This window comes from Rhinolophus hipposideros (assembly GCF_964194185.1).
Source record: "Rhinolophus hipposideros genome assembly, chromosome: 2".
NCBI classification, from domain to species: Eukaryota; Metazoa; Chordata; class Mammalia; order Chiroptera; family Rhinolophidae; genus Rhinolophus; species Rhinolophus hipposideros.
Window position 1 is genome coordinate 92319293 of NC_138048.1, and position 17928 is coordinate 92337220.

Sequence of the window (17928 nt, forward strand, 5' to 3'; positions counted from 1 at the left end):
CCTCTTTGTTATCTCTGTTTCACCCACATCAGCAGATGAAGTGAAGAAGTAGCTAAGTTATATCAGGACAACGTGAAAGGCACATTGCCAGGCTTTGGAAGACCTTGGGCAGATGGTCTCAAGCAATAACAGTAGATATTGCTTATCAGGATGAATTGGCCCTTCGGCTGGATGGGCAACATTCGTATCAGTAACTGCTGGACTCTCCCGGAACTGGCCATTCCCGGAGAGGGAGGCAGGGACATAAAACTTTGCTCTAAGTTACATCTGAAAAAATATATAAGACAGACCTTAGTTGGCAGTGTTATTAATAATTATTTTTTCATCATTTGGTCATTTTGTCATTGGTGATTTCTCATCATTCTAATATTTTGAAGACTTCCAGCAACCTGCTGCTTACAACACCAGGGGATGTCCTGACTTCCACCTGCAAACCTGGTGAGGTCTGGCTGTTTCCTAACCTCTCCAGTGTTGTTCCTCACGATTAGCCTTCTTGAGTACTTGTTAGCATCTAGAAGACTTGTACTCAGCTTGCAGGTTACAACATCAAAAGACGTCCTAACTTTTAACAACAACAACAATGGCGACAACAACAGCAACAGTCTTCAGATTGTTAACACCTTGAAAACTTATAGGCAGCTTGTAGCATCAGAGATGCCTTGACTTCTATCAACAACAACAACAGCATTCTTGGGAACTATCAAGCAACAGTGTGGGAGACGCCTGAGTTTCTCTCAACTACAGACCTGACTAGGTTTTGATTTATGACTTTTTCAGTGCTGTTGTCCACCAATTTGTTGAGCTTTTGACATCTACTGTAATAGTTACTATCCTATAGAGCTTATTACTACTTTTGGATACTCCTTACTGATGTTATTTGTGTATTTAGCCAAGTGATTTTTGATCAATAGTAAACATATGTGGAGATCTCTTAAACTTATATATATATATATACACATACTCCTTTGACATGCCATTGTTACCAATGTACATAGTTTAATCTTAACCACCTTTAGTTTCTGTCATTAGCACGTTCTATTAATTGCCTTTGTCTTTTGCTATTGCATATTGTTAAATAAATTAATTAGTTATTGATAAATAATCAATTAGACCCATTCTAGCCTGAGTCCCTCCTCCTCCTATTTCCCCCTCGTCATCACAGTGAGGAAAGTAGTTTGGAGATTTTTCTCCTAGCTTGAAAAACAGGTCAATTGTAGTGTCCATAAAGTCAACTTACAAATGAATTGTAAAAAAATGTTACTCAGGGTTGACATAACTAAGAGTGCTCACCAAAAAATGACTATTAGTTGAGTTATTACAGAATCATTGGTTATTTTCAACACAGGATTTCGAGAAAGTAATGGTTGAGACAGAAACCTAACTTAAAGTGTCATGAAATAATTGAAGATAAAGACCATAAAAAGGACTTAATATAGTTTCAATAAAATTATTTATACCAATTAATTTATACCAGTTCTTTGAATTAATCATTTTTTGTCAGTCAAAGAAAGATGAATTGCAAATTGAATAACTCAAGATGTCTAAGAGTTGAAACAGGGATAAGGAGGGTATAGGAATAGAGTACAGGTAGGAAGACTCTCTGATGTGTAGAGATGGAAAAAAATCACTTTAAATGTAGAAGATAATAGAAAATAATTGGTGAGAATTCAGAAATTTTTAAAAGAGAAGGAAGAAAATACATAAAAATAATAGTCTGCCAAATGAAATCATTCATCACAGTAGAGAGCGTAGTCATTACCCAGATGAAAGGGAGAAGGAAGTGAGAGTGTATTTTGAGTACACTAGAGATTTTCTGAAATAGTTGTTGTGGAGGAGTCAAGAGCAAATCAATTAAAAGTGAGAAGAGCATTCATTGCTTAGCAGTTTTGATCCATAAATTTGTGAGTTCCCAAAAAAACTATACTGAAATTTCTCTTGATTTCATTATAAACTATTGAAATTTAACTCTATGCAAATGTGGTGAGACAGAGAATACACAATATGATTCAGCCTCAGCCCTATATAGAAAACTTAATTCAAAGATATTTTCACCATAACAAAGGAATTCTTAGATCTATATCTCCTACAGATTGAAAACTGTGTGACTTACTGCTGGTCTTCAAGGCAATCCATAGTTTATTTCAATATACCTGACTGTCGTGGTCCTCACTGCACCTTTCCAGGTGTCCTAAACTCCAGCCAACTTAAAGTACCTGATGTCAGCTAATATGCTCCATGATGACATACATTTGTTCCTACCACCCGCATTCTCCAAAAGTCTCTTCCTGTCCAACTCCATACATTAAAACTGCATAATAATCTTCCAAGAACCATCTCAGACAACACTTTTTTATGAATGCTTTGTTGATTTAAAATTGAGATATCATCTCTCTATTGAATATTCAGACTACTTTATTCTTCATTTATGTTGTCATTCTAAACCTTGGGGTTTAGTGATGCATGACTCTGCTCCTCTCCACCTTCTAACCTCTTCCATGTTGCTCAATATATGAACCACAAAGTATCTTGATCATTTCTGAATCCTAAAGAGTTTTTGAATTTTTATTGCTATATAACTGAATATTCTTCACTAATTGTGGTAATAGTCATTCTTCTCTTACTTGTTTGCTGTCTCCCTGAATATTTTATTCTACTTATTTATTCATCTGACTTCTTAATAAATATGTTGAACATGAGAGGAAAAACATCTCTAGATTTAATGTCTCTCAACAAATATTGAAGTAGAATTTGTTCAAAAGCTTTTTAATGGTTTCTTAAAAGCTTTTAATTTAGGTAATCAAGTTTCAATTGAAATTATCACAATCTTATATTATCAATACTTTCTAGAGACAATATTTTATATGCTTTCTGTAAATGTGTTCCTGTTGAACTATCTTATATTTAAGTAAAACAAACAAACAAACAAAACCATGGACTTCAAAGATAGATAGGACACTTCATAGATAGAACACTTGGGAGATTTCATTTTTATTAATGTCACTGCCATTTTTTAGATTAAAAAGGTAGCTGCTTAATGTGGGGGAAAATTATCTCTGAAAGCTAACAATCATGCAGCAAAATTTTAACTGAACAACCTCTAGGCTCACATGATAACAACATCATGTTTTTAATAATCAGAAGGCCTGAGGAAAAAAGGCATTTTACAAACTACTAAAAACTAAATATAGAATTGTATTTGCATGTAAATTTTTATAAGAATCAAAAGGAACATATCTAAACACAAAATTTTAAATTAAAAATTTTATATGCTTCTTAAAAATTCCCCCCCAATTTTTTTTTTATGGCCAAAAAGTACATAAACAGGAGAAATAATTTTCAGGTTTGGAAAATCTTTAATAAAAATGTTTATATATTCCAAATTAGGAATATGTCATTATGTTATACTTTTCATTAATTTTGGATATAGAATACTACTAATTATTTATGTCCACAACAATATTTTCAATCCATTTTCTATCTGTCCAATGTTTTTTAACTTTCATTTGACTTGTCTGTATAGAAAACAAAAGAAGAGACGAGGATACCTGTAAGATAAATTATATAATTACCATAGGTCTTTGGTTCTAAACAATCTAAAATATGTGGAAGTGTGTACCATGTTTCATGGGAGAGCTCAATTTATATTACTGGGGCTCTATTTCTTGGATGTTCTAAGTGACTTCTAATTCATGCTTCATAGTCACCTATCCTATCAGGTTACCTTATTAATAATGCTCAGATTTTAAGTTTGGCAGCATTCTTTTTTAGATACTGATATTAGGGCATGAAAAATTTCTGGACCAGCCTTCATTGCAAGCAAGCATTTGACATCTTTCATTTGGTTTTTCTGGTCAAAGTTGAAACAACAGACAACTAATACATCAAAAATAAGAATTACATTCATACCTCATATGTATTATCTAAATTACAGAGTGGAAGAGAAATCAATAGTTTTATATGAGCATAGTTTTAGGTGAAATATTATGGGTTAAAATAGAATACATATTTGTGTTTCATTTTGTCTACCCTTAAACAATCACTGAACGTACAAGTTATAGCAAATATGTCGAGAAGAGTAAATATAAATTTATTAAAAAACCCTCCATTAACCACAAAAATGATGACAGACTTGAACCTAATCATATTAGTAACTGAATTAATTCTAAATAATATAAATACCCCACCTAAAAGGCAAAGTTTGTCATATTGAATAAAAATAGCAAAACCAAATTACATGTTGCATTGTTACAATAAAAAAACTTTATAAATAAATAAGTTAAAAATAAAAGAGAAAGAAAAACGTACATTTTTTTATAATTAACTTGAAATAATTATATAAAAAATGGCTGTTTATCTCAAATTCAAATTTAACTGGAGAACTCATTTTTATTTTATTTCATTTCATTTTATTTTATTTTAATGAATCTTAGAACACAAATTTTAGGCATCCAAATTTTCTATAAGGATAAAAAGACAAAAACAAATGGAATTCTAAATGTATACATTGAAAATGCTCACAAGGTATTTATTATATGCTATAATTTATTGTACTGAATAGTCTAACTTTTGGTTAATATAGTGTCTTCGGGAATAAAAGGTAATTTTCAATTTATTTACAGTCAAATATAGTATTCAAATAAACACATTAACACATATATGTTCCTTTTAAATTGTCAGTCACTCTGTCATTTTGAATAAGCTCCAAGCTTGCTAAAAAGTATTCTTTAAAGATGGATCTTGCTATCAAATTGTTAACAGATTAGTGATGGTCCCAGTCATGTTAGCAAGATTTCCAATGGAGTGTAACTTGTACTTGGCAGTAAAATCCAGATATATTCAAGCTACTATAATAACACAGAAGGAAGGCAATGAGCCCAGATTGAGAAAGACAAAGGTGAACATCCAGATTGAGTGACATGTATGGTAAATTTTAAACAATGACAGCAATTTAGAAAATCTAAAAAAAGAAGGACATATCCAAGAGCAGGAGGAGCTTTTGCCAAAAATTATATGTGAAAGAGCAGAGTTTGTGTGTCTGGAGAGTCAGAAATGTGTTAGCAAAAGTGAAACAGAATTTGATATATGAGGTTGTGGAATTCACTAACCAGATCATAAAGTCTTTTGTGTCATGTGGCTTTTTTATGGCTTCTCTTTACTTGTATCTTTTCTATTTTTCACTTCATTTAATTTTGTTAAACACCTCACATTGTTTTAACAGGTGTCAATGGAGAAAACTTGAAGTAGAATTCTAAATATTTTGTTCCAGCTTTACCACTTGCTCAGAGGGACTTCTTGGCAGTCACTTAACATCTCTGAAGTTCTGAAAACGTCATCTATTAAATGAACATAATTATGTCTGCAGATCTGCCAATAATACAGAAAATCATTAACTGCAACATGAGAAAGCACTCTAGAGAAATCAACGTGCTGCATGAGCTTAAATGAGTATTATTAACCACTACTAACTTATTTTAGTAAATAATTACATATTTGTGATGAACCAAAAATGTTGTAAATTGAAATTAATGAGACAAAGAGCAATGAGAAAGTTTTCAAGTCTCTTAAAATAGTATCCAATATAGTATTTGTATTTCCTAAACAACTACTACCAAATCTTTATAAAGGTTAAAGCATTTTAGATTGGCTGATAAGTTATTTTAAATTCTCTGTTGTCAAGGTAACCTGTTCTTTGGGATTTGTGGTAGAAAGTTTTTTTCTGAATCACAGTCAGACTCTCCTAGGTGTTAGAACCACCTGCTACATTGTAGATCTGTTTCTTGATTCTATCCTCTAAATAAATAGTTATTGCTTAAGTAATAGGATTGCTCTAAGTTATGAGCTAGACTTTTTAATGGCTTTATTTTTCATATGGAAACACAAATACATTTAGATTAATATGATTACCAACTAAATATCTTTGAACAGAAATTTACCTTTGCTACAAAACAGGTGTAGTACAAAATGAAGAAATGCTAGAAGAAGGATGTTATGATAGATAATAAATTCAGGTAATCCAATAGTGAACTTTCAGGAGCCTATACCCGTGGAAATTTAAGTTTTCTATAATTAGATGCAAACTTTGTGGTTTTGATTTTTGAAGGAATTCCTTTTTGAATTAGAATTTCAGACAATTTATTATAAATGAACCACCTAGTTGGGGGGGGGAGCAGTTTTAAAACATGTTTGTAAATTATTTGCAAAGATTTGAGAGGTGGCTTCATAGTCGAAGGTGGTTTCTGATTCCAGACCTCATCCACGTAGGAACACTTGTGAATGTCTCACACATAAAGAATGACAGAAATGATGCTATGTGATTCCTGAGGTTACATCATATAGCTTCCATACAGTTCTCTTTGGTCACTCCGTTTTGGACCACCATGATGTCACCATGCTGTGACGAAGTATAGTTCCATGCTTTGTTTTGTTTTTCATTCACTATTTGGGTAATAATGCTGAAGATATATTGATTTATAAGGATTTATAAATTATCAGTGAAGATATTTCCCACAAGAATAATTAGAGCAGAATAATTAGAGGGTCAACTTTTTTTAGTGAAAAAAACAAACAAACATATAAAATTATAGGTGTTTTCGTTGTTGTTGTCTTTTTTTTTTCTCTCTCCCCCTCCTACTTAGTAGACTGCTGAAAGGTAGGCAAGAAATCTTGAGATTGAATTGAGGTGTAAATTTCACTGTTAGGTTTGGAGGATGTTGTGTGCCAAGTTCACAGCGTGTCTGGAAAGCAAGAGATGGCATTCTTCAGAAAAGGAAATGCAAATATTGAGAAATGATATGAGACTTAAGTCTTTACCTCGCCCCATACATGACTGACATTGAGCACTGGCAGAGAGAACCATACATCAACAGCACAAATATGTCAATCAGCTGAGCACCATTTAGGTGGATTCTCAGAAGTTACCCGGGCAAGAGAGGAGGAATGAAACATCTGCTATTCTTAGCAGTATTATCTGAGCATTAAATTGTGGTAGCATAAGTGTCAGTTCTTAAACTAAATTTCTAGAACTAATAACTGAGTTTGGCAAGTTAGTAAGTCAGTTTGATATTTTAAGGAGGTAATGTAAGATGTGAACAACAGAAGAAAGTAGGTAAGGGGTACATGAGATCTCTCTCTACTGTCTCTGTAACATTCTGTAAATCTAAAAGTTTACTAAGTAAAAGAGTGTATTTGAAATGTAGGAAAAATACGGTGGTATAAACTGAATTTTCTACCTCTTTCTTTCTTTCTTTTTTTTTTTTTAATTCCTGTGGTCAAGAGAGAAATTTAGGCAATTAAAGAGAATTAATTTGAACACGACAGCATAGTGTTATTTTATGTGAAGAAGTTTCATAATTAAACCCAAAAAGCAGGAAAAGGGATAAAACAATTTATATCTAATGGCAAGATTCTTAATTTGTAAAGCAATGGTATCAGATGGAATATACAAGGTATACAATAAAGGGTGTTCTTCCATAGATACAGAAAGATCACTTGCAAAATTCAGTATCTGTTCATGATAAAAACTCTGAACAAATAAAGAATTCAAGTAGTTTCCCAAACTGATAAGGACAGCTACAAAAACTCACTTCTTACATCATAAATTATGGTTTATAACAATTTCAAGGTGAATTCTGAAACTGGTCTTTAAAATAAATTCAGTAATCTTAAACTTACAGTTTTGTTGTTAAATTAATTACATTATTCCTACCTGTTTCTCTTATAAAATCCAACTATACAATTAATTTTTATTCTAATTTTGCATTTTTGAAAAAAATAAATGCAGGATTGAGAGTTTAATGCATGCAATAGTGTTTTCCTTCCTAAATAATTTTAGGTTTCTTTGTACAATTTCTTCAATAACAATTATCACCTACATATGTACTAGTCTGTTTTGATTAAAGATTTTGGTCCCTTATTATGTCTTCATTACTTGTATTTGGGATGATTATTCTTTTTGACTGATCTAATATTCATTGTATATGTTTTCATATTCAATACTATTTATTTAATAACATTTAGTGATTTTAGTATGGTTGGATTTTTCTCATTTTAAAAATATTTTTTTCATAATTTTTTGTATTTTGCTTCAGATATCTGGTTTCCAACTTCAATTAATTGTCCACTTAAGAAGGCAAATGTAATGTAGTAAGGTTAATAATACACATGAGAATTACACTAAAAATACAAGAAATTGCAGTCTTAAAAGGGATATCACAATGGTGCAAGGAGAATGAGAGTAGTTACCTCTTACTTATCAGGGCTGTATCCCAAGACGCTCAGTGGATGCCTGAAACTCTGGATGGTACCAAACTCTATGTATATGTACTGTTTGTCATGTATACGTATGTAACTATGATAAAGGTTTAATTTATAAATTAGGTATAGTAAAGGATTAACAATAATAGCAAATAACAAAATAAAACAATTATAACAATGTAGTATAATAAAAGTTATGTAAATGTGGTCTCTCTCTCTCTCTCTGGTAATGTTTATGTTTTTCATTTGCAACTTACTTCTGAATTTGTGCAATCCTTCTTAATTTGCAGTAAATGGCTCAGTGTCACTTGTTTCAGGGGATCCCTTGCTGAAGTCCTCCTAGATGCTCAATGCTTTCTGGTGTGACATGCCCACCGTCACCTGGAACACGTTTCCTGTTCATGTCTTCCATCAACAAATTTAATGCTTTTCCATCTAAATTAAGAACTCATCACACAGTATGACCATAAGTTTTGCAACTTAAGGGTGTCACAGCAAAACTAGCAAAAATTTACTTTTCCTTCTTTATAATTTCACAGGAAGAAGATTTGTTCTTACTGTAGCTCTTAGCAACCTCAGTTTATGATTTATTTCCTTCCCTTATTAAGTTGATAACTTTTACTTAAAGGAAGCATTTAAGGCTTCTCTTTGGCACATCCAAATCGCCAGCATCACTTCTCTTGCACTTTGGGGACTTTATTAAGTAAAATAAGGGTAACTTGACACAAGCCCTGTGATGCTGTTACAGGCAGTCAGATAACCAAGATGACTACTAAGTGATTACTGGCCAAGAGCGCATAAAGTGTGGAGATGCTGGACAAAGGGATGATTCACGTCCCCAGAGGGACAGAGTAGGATGGCTCCAGATGTCATCATGCTATTCTGAACGGGATACAATTTAAACTTATGAATTATTTATTTCTGAAATTTTCTATTTAAGATTTTCAGACTGTGGTTGACAGTGGGTAACTGAAATTGTGGAAAAAGAAACCGCAGATAAGTGAGGACTACTGCATACCAAGTTCAGAATTACAAACAGTATCTCTCTTTGGTCAAAAACAGTTATCACTGGAAAGTTTATGGAATAAAATAGCCTTTGTGTAATCAATGAAGATATTTAATGAACTATTAATGATGTCATAAATTCTAAAAAATCCAAATTGCTAATCAGGCTTACTTTATATCCTTCAACTTCACCAAACTATGTACCTCGTATTGTTTGGTGGTTACTACTTATACAAGCCAAACTATGTCACAAAATTACAATATATTAATAATGTATAAAGACAAATAATAGGGGAGATGATTGCAATCGGAGAGTCCTAAACTTGGATTTGGCTACAATGCCTCATGAGACTGGATTTATTTGGATTTATTTATACAATGTGTTGGGGTTAGACAATGGTCAGTTTTAATAGATTTGTGAAGGAGGAGTATGTACACCAACCACTGTTTCCCTTGATACTAGATATTCAAGAGGGTAGAATAAAGTAAATATTTCCCTAGTATTTGAGCTTTCTGTATATTTTTGAGACATCTATATTAACAGAAAATGAATAGGTAAGTCAACACCTCCATAGATTCTGGGTATTAGAGCAAATACAGAAGACATAATCTCAGCCAATCAGACATTCCTATAAGGGTATTTCAATCAATAGATGTGATTAAGAACACAAGAGGAAGATAAACACTGTATGGTTTCTCTTGCTGTGGAATCTAAAAGCACACAACAAATGAACAAACAAACCAAAACAAAACAGACTCATAGAAACAGACCAAAGGATGGTTACCAGAAGGAAGGAGGTAGGAGGATGGGTATAAAAGGGGAAGGGTAATATAGTCCATAATATTGTGATAAGTTTTCAAGGTGACAGATGATTACTAGAATTATTGGAGTCATCGCATTGTGGGTATAAAAACATGAAATCACTATATTGTACACCTGAAATTAATATAACTAATAAATATTGCATACCAAAGATAAATAAAAAAAGTAGAAAAAAACACAGGAGGGATGTATTCTGTCCTTTTTAGACTCACTGTAGGTTCTTCCTTATTCCTCAAGTTTTCTTTTTAGCCTTTTACATAATAAAATAACTATCTTCTATAAAATAACTATCTTCTAGTGATTTTAATCTAAGTTATTCAGAGTAGTTTTCTATCTTTGCATCAAAAAGCGCCAAATTAAAACAAAAACTGAGAATGAAAAGATAAATCTTAAATAAAATGATTGCTCTTCTTTTCTCTTACCCTATGAAAATCAGCATTTAGAACTAAAGGTATTACAATTATAAACCACCTTTAAAAGTAAAACTATTTAATTGAGAAATATTTTAATTTTGAGCAGACCACTGCAAATTCACCAACAAAGGTGTGTATTTTTTCAAACTTATTATTTATGAATAATTAAAAGGAATAAAACACAATTAGAAAAGATTCCCAATGGCTCCAACAGGACATATTTCTTCTAATGATTGATTGATAAAAATAAACATTTTGGCAGGAAACTTTCTTGGATGGCTGCAGAACATGCTGGCTTAAGCAACATTTTTATTGAAATATTTGTTAATGTTAGAAGTCTCCCACAAACATTTGAACAAGTTATTCCCTGCCAATTTATATTGTGTTTGTAAAAATGGATAAAGCCAATTATGGACACTTGAAAAGAGACCATAGTTCTCAGATAAGCTAAAGTCACATTGACAAAGTAATAAGATCACAAGAAATCACAAGGCAAAGATTAACTTCCACATCAAAGAATTGAAGAGTAAATTCAATTTTACACTAATTTGTATCTTGGTCACCTTTATTGAATACTGAAGCAAAATAAAAGACTTGATAATTATAATTTGGAAGATGCTGGTAGCACAATATTTTCTTGCTAATTAATATAGAGCTTCATCTCTAAATCCAATAAATTGTCTTTGAGATAATTTTGGTAATTTTACCATTAGTTAATTTATATTGTTTAGAGTATCTTTGATATCGTAAGGAAAGCACATGTAGGAAATCTTTCACATTTAACCTTAAAAATCTTTCTGTCTGAGTCTCAGTTCTACATCTGTGTTTGATGAAATAATAAGATTAGAATAAATTATCTTGAAAGTCCCTTCCTATTAAAATATATACATATTTAAGAATGACTTCTTCTTTGCATCCTTTGATCAGAAATTGTAGGAGATATTTAGGAGAATATCTAATTCACATGTATTGTTCTGATACAGTACACCAATATATTTTCTTCCTTTTGGATATTCTGTATTTTTGTATTACACAGTATATGATGTAATTTTGACATTTTATATTAGGGCAATATTTAAAACAAAATTGATGAGCAGCCAGCATCAAGAAAATAAAGCTATGCAAATAAATGTTTTCTGATGAGAATATCTAGTCACTTGAAGTACATGTACATACATCACTGGGTTTCAACTTTTTCTCCATTTCAAGTGAGCCAAACCAATTTACTTATCAGGACAGTAGACTGGCTAGAACATTTGCTTTACTGTGTGGTTCAAAAATGACAACAGATTATTATTATTTTTTTTACTTAGAATAAGATATTATTAAAATAATTTTTGACTCAGAATCTTATTTTGTGAAAAATTTAAATTGATAGCTCTCATTTAAAACAAAGAGATCAAATATATAATGATGGAAGCAAAACTGACACTGGGTAGTGAACACACAATGTGATAGATAGATGATATATTACAGAATTGTGCACCTGAAACCTATGTAACTTTACTAACAATTGTTACCCCAATAAACTTTAATTAAAAAAATACAATGTACTATTTTAAAAATCAATCAACAGACATAATTACTCTTAATGGCTATAAGATTCATTACATGCCTTCAAAAGCTGATTTACTCATATTCATGTATTGCTTAAAAGGCAAAATAAATAAATAAGCATTCGATATATGGAATTACTCCTAGGGAAGTAAAGAGTAGAAGAAATGTACTTAAAAAAATTTAGAGAAATGAAGTAAAATCTCAATGGCTTATGCACTTGATACAGCTATCATTGCTGAATTTATAATTTTTATACTCACTGAAGAATAAAAAAAAATTACAATGAAAACAAGTCTGTGCCTCTGAGTACCTAATACCTGATTATTTAAGTGTAAATTCTATCTCCACAATAATCTTTACTCGAATATTTGCCGTTACCAAATTTCACAAAAAAATTAAGGGACTTGGCAAGCACATAAAAGCTTTTTATTTTAATACTTTTATCATGATTACTTTTCAAGTCTGAATATTGTTATATCCATACTTCCTGATTTACATTAATGAAAATGAGGGAAATAAAATAGAACATACTTAACAATAAAGGACAGCTACTTAAAGATTTCTTAATTTAGAGAGGAGTAGAAGATATCCAAATGCAATACACATATTGCCACTGGCTGCTACCTGCCCGTTTCTCACTTTTTGACAAAAAAAAATCAGAAAAGGTGGTCTTCTGAGTAAAGGTGGCTTGTTGAGGGTCACAGCATCAGCTGGATTTCAGTTACGAAACATCTCCTTACTGGGTCCTTTCTCCCATGAAACTTGTATAAACTACATAATATCTCCAAAAAGAACACGAGCTCAGCAATCCTCATGAAACATATTCAAAGGCCAGTTCTGCTTTTTTCTTGCTTCCTGAATTAGCCTCTGCACCTCTGAAGCTCTGTAAAGCATCACTCATTTTCAGAATTGCAGTAAAACTCAGATAGTGAACATGTATAAGAATGATGTTAAGTTCTAAATGAATGACCGAATATAACATGATGCACATATATTATTATTCACTAAATGCAATTATTAGAGTAACGTGTTGCAAAATCAAATTCAGAGAAAAATATGTTTTACTAAGTATAATAAAATGCAATTATAAATAGATAAATTACATGATATTTTCTTCCCATTTTAATGATATTGGAATATAGAATACTTTAGAATTAGAAAGTTTAAGGAATTGAGCTCTAAAATACATGTGCTATGGTTTTTCTTTATTGAGAAAAAAATTAGTTTATCGTCAAGTAAATGAGTAATTAGGTTTACTTACATTCTAGGAAAACAAAAACAAATGTCAAGATACATTTTTCAAAATATGTATTTTTAAAGGTTGTATGACAGAGCACTACAATCAGTTTGATTTGATTTTATGTCTGTTCTTCATATCACTAAAATAATAGAACTGCCAAGCTATCCTTAATACTTCACTTCCCACCCCAGCACAAATTTTGTCCTTATTAATACATGGTTAAGATGTAAAAATTAATAAAAATGAAATTGCTATAATTTAAATGTGTACTAAAGAAAATGTTAAAAATGGATGGAAAAACACAGATATGGTTATAAAAACTTACATTGCAACAAAACATGATTATCCCTATATTTAAAATATTTCAACATATTAATAGTACAACAAAAAGAGTTAACATTACATTAAAGTGTAAAATAGATAGAATCTGCACACTGTGAAGGGTTAGTTTTTATACCATAAAAATGATCTTGTATAAAATGTATGTGTGTGTGTGAGTGTGTGTGTGAATGTGTGTAGGCAAGCCTACATATAGATAAAATATGAAGAATAAGCAGGAATCACTAATAAAGGGATAATTTTCCCTGATGGCAATTGCCAATATTAGTGGATAAATTTTAAACCACCAGCAAACAAAGAGGATTATTCTCCTGGATTAAACAGTAGAAAAAATAAAGGGCCCAAGAAGGCCCTAGATCTAAAATATGTTTCTGGCTCTGGTAAAGGAAAAAGAAAATAATTGCTGGAATAAACATCATGATTTATGCTCCCAGATTTTTCATAGACAGAAAAATAATACATGAGCTACTAAATAAACTACGACTAGAAAAGCCAATAAGCAACAGAATTAAGACTAAAACTCAGGTGGACTGACTCCAGAATATGCTCTTAATCAGAAATTGGCCAATTGTCTTAGTGAGCGCAGCCTGCTATAACACAATTCTGTAGATTGGATGACTCAAACAACCGAAAGTTATTTTTCCTAGTTCTGGCAGCTAGGAAGTCCAAAATCAGGACACCAGGATGATGTACTTCGGGTGAGAGCTCTGTTCCTGGCTTTTAGATGAATTGCCTTCTTGTTATATACTCACATGAGACAGCACACAAGAAAATCCCTCTCATGCCTCTTCTTATAAAGGCACCTTCATCACCTATTTTCCCTCCAGAGGTCTCACCTCTAATTACCATCACATTTTGGATTAAGGCTTCAAGATATGAATTTGTGAGGGGAGGGCACAAACATTCATTCCATAGCATCAGATTTTTACACATGGTCAAGTAGTAACTATTTGGGGCTTTGCAGAACACACACTGTCTATACAACTATACAACATTGCCACTATAGCATAAAAGTAGACATAGGCAATATTTAAACAAATAAAGGTGCCTGTGTTCCAATAAAATTTTATTTACAAACCCAGGCAATAGACGGATTTGGTGTGTGTGCAACAGATAGCTGAATCCTGCTTTTACTTATTTTAATGGCATATTAAATAAAGATGCAACAAAGAATATGATCTAATTAAGAATTACTTATTTGAAAAGAAGATAAACAAATCTCAGGTGAGATTAAGGAATGGAAAAATAAAGACACAGGTAAATAATACAATGAAAAGTGAAAACAATGAGGTGAAATAAAGTTTGAAGCAGTGTTTAATATACACCCCACTTTCTCCCAGCCCACTTGTCTGTATGTAAAACTAAAGAGCAGCACTTTTACCCCAACTTGGAAGCAATGTGAAATGGTGATAGCACCATCACCCCCACCCTCACCCTAGCATAAGTGTGACCCAGTGGGAATGTCTCATAAAATATCCAAAGTGTTCAGAATGTAGTTGAAAATAACTCATCCAACAAAGTATTATAAAATCAACACTCGAATGAAACAAAGCAGTCAACAGTCACTAACACAGAAGTCATATATGATAGAATTTTCAGATAAAGATTTAAAGGCAGCCATCGTAAAAATGCTTGGAGGGGAAATAAAAACACATTTGAAGCAAATGGGAAAAAAAGTCTCAGTGAAGAATTATAACATAAAAGGAATGACTAAATGGACATTTTAGAATGGAAAAAGTAAAATAACTAAAATTGAGAACCTTTACCTTTGGTAAAATGATACATTTTAGACATAACTAAAGGCATTATCCACACAATAGAAATAAAAAAAGATCAGCTATACTTAATAAATATTAAAAATTAAAAATTTCTGCTCTAAGAAAGACAATGTCAAAAGAATGAGTTTTCAACACACAAACTGGGTAAAAATACTTGTAAAAGACACATCTGATAAAGCACTGTTATCCAAAACATACAAAGCACTCTTAAAATTTATCTCTAAGAAAACAAACGACACGATTTAAAAAATGGACCAAAGATCTCAAGAGACATATTACCAAGGAAAATATACAGACTTCAAATAAGCATATGAAAAAGTGCCCCATGTTACATGTCATCAGGAAATGTAAATTAAAATGAGATATTACTACATACCTGTTAGAATGCCCAAAATCCGAACCACTGAGAACACCAAATGCCGAGAGGATGTGGAGCAACAGGAATGCTCATTCATTGCTGTTGGGAATACAAAATGGCACAGTCACTTGGGAAGACAGTTTGATAGCTTCTTACAAAATTAAGATTAGACTTGTCACATAATCTAGTAATCACACTCCTTGGTATTTACATAAAAGAGTTGAAAATTTATGCCCATGCAAAAAAAAATTACACCTGGTGTGTATAGCAGATTTATTAATAATTGCCAAATTTTGGAAGCAACCAAGATGTTCTTCAGTAGTAGAATATGTACTAAATAAACTTTAGTACGTCCAAAAAATAAAGTATTCAGTGCTAAAAAGAAATAATCTATGAAAAATGTAGAGATTTTAAATGCATATTAATAAGTGAAATAAGCCAATGAAAATGCTACATATCGTATGATTCTAACTATGAGACACTCTGGAAAAGGCAAACTATGGAGACAGTAAAATGACCAGTGGTTACTAGTGGGAGATAGGGGTCAGGGGCTGAATAGGTTAAGCATCAATGAATTTTAGGGCTGTTAAATTATTCTGTATAATGATATAATGGTGGATATCTGTCAGTGCATATTTGGCCAAATTCACAGAATGTAGACCATTAAGAATGAATCCAAAGGTAAACTATAGACTTTGGTTGATTATGATATGATTACGATATGGGAACGCAAGTTCATCATTTGCAATAAAGTTTCCACTCTGGTCAGGAGTATTGATAATAGTGAAGGCTGTGCATGTGTGGAGATGGGGGTATTTAAGGAATTTCTGTACTTTTCCCTGAATTTTGCTATGAACCCAAAACTGCTCTAAAAATTAAAATCTTAATTTAAAAAACATGAATAAATTATCTTAAGAGTAGAATGAATACTCATAAAACAAAGGAATCAGTAAACCCGAATACAGAATAGTATACAGAAATTACTATTCTAATTTCAGAATAGTAGAAATTAACCAATCTGAATAACAGAGAATAGAGTAGACTGAAAAGGGATGAAAAAGTCACCGAGACCTAGGGATAATAACAAAATATTTATGTTTATATCAGAATTCCAGGAGAGAAGAATGAGTGTGTAGCTAATAAATATACTCAAAAAAATAGTGGCAGAAAAATGTCAAATTTGGCAAAAAGAGATGAATCTATTCAATAAGCTCTGTACCTCAAACAAAATAAAACTAAAAAAAAAAATCTATGTCAAGGCACAGGATAATGAAATTTCACAAAACTAAGGACAATAAAAAAAATCTTAAAAACAACTACAGAGAAATGAAGCATTATCTATATTTGAAGACTAATAATAAAAACATGGATTTGTCATCAGAATAATAGAAACTTGAAGGAAAGGGCAAATTTCAAGTTCTAAAAAACTGTCAACTAAGAAATCTATATTCACTGAAAATATCTTCAGCAATAAAGGTGAACTCAGAGCATTCCGAAAAGAAGAAAAACTAAGAGCATTCCGAAAAGAAGAAAAACTAAGAGTAACTAAGAGTATACTCTAAAAGAATAGCTAAATGAAATTCTCTAACCGTAAAATAAATGACAAAAGAAGGACAGTTGGAACATCAGGAGATAAAAAAGAACAAAAGAGAGAGTAAAAATTTGGTAAATATAGTAGACCATCCTCCATTTAGTTTTCTTAGTTATATGAAATGATTCAAAGTAGTAATATTATCTGATGTAATTTTCAATTTATTTAAAGGAAATATTTAAGACAATGTAAAGGAGGATGGTAAAGAGACTTAAATGGAAGTAATATTCGTATACTTGACTAATAAAATGTTGACACCAGTATTGTACATATATGTTATAGTATATTTATTATGAATTTATAATGTGATGCTTAGAAAAAAAGTCTACAATGAGACACATTCATAAACTCCATAGATACATCAAAATAGATGCATCTCCATGGAATTATGCTGAGTGACAGAAATTCCATCTTAAATGCAAGATAAATACATGCAAAAAAAAAAAAAAGAAAGGGAGAAGAGAAACTGGACAACTGGACCACATTCTTGCTCTATGTACAAGAACAACCCAAAATGACTTAAATGTATGATCCGAAACCATAAAATTCTTAGAAGAAAACAAAGGCAGTA